The 3,541-nt window shown below is 54.5% G+C and overlaps 1 protein-coding gene across 2 annotated transcripts in view; it reads right to left on the reverse strand.

Moving 5' to 3' along the window:
• The window catches only part of LOC146019737 (uncharacterized), a 130,894-nt gene extending 128,417 nt beyond the window's left edge, over positions 1 to 2,477 (reverse strand). The window contains exon 1 of one of the 2 annotated variants that reach the window (XM_083152251.1): positions 2,404 to 2,477. The gene's annotated coding sequence lies outside the window, so the exon portion shown is untranslated. Of the gene's footprint in view, positions 1 to 1,298; positions 1,983 to 2,403 lie in introns of those variants that run through there. The other variant, XM_083152250.1, reaches the window with a different exon arrangement.
• Between the last annotated feature and the right edge of the window lie 1,064 nt (positions 2,478 to 3,541).

Below are 3,541 nucleotides of genomic sequence, written 5' to 3' on the forward strand. Positions count from 1 at the left end.
AATCGGTGAGATCGAAGATGCTGGCAGGGATACATCCCAGCCATTTTGGAGGTGATGTGTGATAGCATCCACACATGAGGGTCATTTAGGGGGTAAGTGCTGCCCTAGTGTAGCAACCCCCTCTTGGCGGGGGTACATATGTTCTAGAGCAGTGGTCTCCAACCTTTTTTGGGTCGGGAGCTACTCGCGACAAAATAAACCGCCCGAAGAGCTACTAAAGTAAAAAAAATTTAAAACTCTGCATAATATCCCAAAAAATGCCCTTTACACATAATGCCACAAACTGTAATGCCCCTGACACATTATGCCACACACTGTAATGCCCCAAAACATACCTCCCAACACTGGAGGCAGAGGAGAAGAGTCATCTGCGCGTGCCGAAGGCACGCGCCAAAAATTAGAAGGTTCAGCTACTACCGTGGAACTCCTGCGAGGCTACATCCCCCATTTTTTCCGCTATGGGGGCATAGTCAGCTCTCTAAGAGCTGTAGCCACATGGGGTGCGGCCATGGAAAATGGGGGTGTGATACACATATGCCCTCAATAGTGCAGTGCCAGATACACATGACCACAATAGTGCAGTCCGTGATACCCATTATAAATATGCCCCGCACCGTGATGCTCCATTATAAATATGCCCCGCACCGTGATGCTCCATTATAAATATGCCCTGCACCGTGATGCTCCATTATACAAATGCCCTGCACCGTGATGCTCCATTATACAAATGCCCTGCACCGTGATGCTCCATTATACAAATGCCCTGCACCGTGATGCTCCATTATACAAATGCCCTGCACCGTGATGCTCCATTATACAAATGCCCTGCACCGTGATGCTCCATTATACAAATGCCCTGCACCGTGATGCTCCATTATACAAATGCCCTGCACCGTGATGCTCCATTATACAAATGCCCTGCACCGTGATGCTCCATTATACAAATGCCCTGCACCGTGATGCTCCATTATACAAATGCCCTGCACCGTGATGCTCCATTATACAAATGCCCTGCACCGTGATGCTCCATTATACAAATGCCCTGCACCGTGATGCTCCATTATACAAATGCCCTGCACCGTGATGCTCCATTATACAAATGCCACACCGTGATGCTCCATTATACATATGCCACACCATGATACTCCATTATACATATGCCCCACACCGTGATGCACCATTATACATATGCCCCACACCTTGATGCTCATTAAACATGTGCCACACAAATGATGCCCATTACACATATTGCACACAATGTCCCACAGTAAGGCTTCTAATAAAAAAATGTAAATTACCTGCTTGCTGTCAGGGGTTCATTTTTGTTGCCAGGGGTTAATGCTCATTGACAACGGGGTCACTGCTTGCCCCCTCCACTATGCCCGTCTTCACATGGGCATAATAACTCTTCTCCCCCTGTCGTGGAATGGCGACTCAGCGGTCGCATCACACCCCCCCTCCCGGAGCAGGTGAGCATTGGGAGGCTCCAGTCCCCCCCTGTTATGGAGCAGTGCCGTACCTAGCAACGGCCCTGCCACCACCACCACCACCAGTTGCCTGTCCGGGGCAAAGTACACACCCCCCCTGGCCCAGGGCACGGAACAGGCAGAGCAGCTCCTAGGTCTCCCGCAGCACGTGCTGGCTCAGGCTTTACTTGGTGTGCTGGTTGTTGGAGGAGAAGGCTCTGACGGTGGACTGCGCCCTCCGGCTGAAGCTGAAGGACGGGAATGCGGGGCGCCGTGCAAAGTCTCCCCCGGTGTGCAGCAGTGCGCGGCGGATTGTGCGGTCCCCCCCGGAGCAGGTGAGCGGCGGGCAGGCGGGCGGCGGGGCGCTCTGGCACCGGCCCTGCCCCCACACCATGCTAGAAGTCATATTTGACTTCTAGCATATGACTGGGAACACAGCGCTGCAGCGTTACCCGGAAGTGCCGGGAGCGCTTAGCGCGGTGCTCCCTGTCAGACGCTAGAGGTCAAATATGACTTCTAGCGCCTGCTGTCTCCTCTGGTCCCCGTAACAGGGAGGACTACAGCGGGGGTGACGGCAGCTGTAGCGGGGCAAGGCGGCGGCTATAGCGGCGGCTATAGCGCCTCAACCCAGCGGCAACAGCGGGCGGGCGGGCGGACCGGGCAGGCAGCAGTGGTCGAGCCACCCGTTTCGCTCAGGCGAGCTACCGGTAGCTCGCGAGCGACGGGTTGGCGACCACTGTTCTAGAGAGTCAACTGGTATGATTTGCTAACTGTTCATTGCTGGGGCTTCTCCCAAACTAATGCCCACAGCAAAGAGACAGGTGGCTCCAACTGTCACTGACCTAACCAGCTGACACTGATCATGTGACCTTCTCTTGACCTCTTAAGCGCTCAGCACCGAAGTCGTAATATATTACTTAGCAGGGTATTACCATACCTCCCAACTTTTGAAGTTGTGTAGGCGGGACGATGTTCCTGCGCGCCGGAGGCACGTTGAAATTTTCGGGGGCGTGGCCTATTTTGGGGCGTGGCCTATTTTGGGGCGTGGCCTATACTCGCGGCTCTTCCGTGAGGCCACGCCCCCATTTTGCCGCTATGGGGGCATGACCCAGAGGCTCTGTGAGCCTCTAGCCATGCCCCCAGCCCCCTGGCTGCGGGAATAGACGCTGTGCGCATGCGCACAGCGTTTATTCCACGCTGCTTAGCAGCTGACAGGGGGGACTCCCAACAGCCCCCCCACACCGCGGGACACTGCCGCCCGCGGGTGGGACATCGGGACTGTCCCGATAAAATCGTGACTGTTGGGAGGTATGGTATTACACTAGTTTGAGACTGCTCAGGGACTTCAAGAGTTAACTGTGTAGGGAAGTGACACAGAAAATGGGGAGAGGAGAGCTGCAGAGACACATGGGCTGCAGAGTGAGAGAATGGTGCGTGCTGCAAGGTGCTGTGAGTGACACTGGTACATGCTGCAATGTGCCATCCTGTGAGTGACACTGGTGCATGCTGTGAGTGACACTGGTGCATGTTGCAAGGTGCCGTGCTGTGATTGACACTGGTGCATGCTGCAAGGTGCCATGATGTGAGTGACACTGGTGCATGCTGCAAGTGCCATGCGTGAGACTGGTGCATGCTGCAAGGTGCTGTGCTGTGAGTGAGACTGGTGCATGGTGCGAGGTTCCGTGCTGTGAGTGACACTGGTGCATGCTGAAAGGTGCTGGGGGTGACACTGGTGCATGCTACAAGGTGCTGTGCTGTTAGTAAGACTGGTGCCCACTGTTACGTGCTGTGAGACTAGTGCATGCTGCAAGTTGCCATGCTGTGAGTATAACTTATGCATTCTGCAAGGTGCTGTGCTGTGACTGAAACTGGTGCATGCTGCAAGAAGCCATGCTGTGAGTGACACTGGTGCATGCTGCAAGATACCATGATTTGAGTGAGACTGGTGCATGCTGCAAGGTGCCATGCTGTGAGTGAAACTGGTGCATGGTGCCATGCTGTAAGTGAGACTGGTGCAAGGTGCCATGCTGTGAGTGAGACTGGTGCAAGGTGCCATGCTGTGAGTGACACTGGTG

This window comes from Crinia signifera, chromosome 7, assembly GCF_055691185.1.
Source record: "Crinia signifera chromosome 7, ASM5569118v1, whole genome shotgun sequence".
NCBI lineage: Eukaryota > Metazoa > Chordata > Amphibia > Anura > Myobatrachidae > Crinia > Crinia signifera.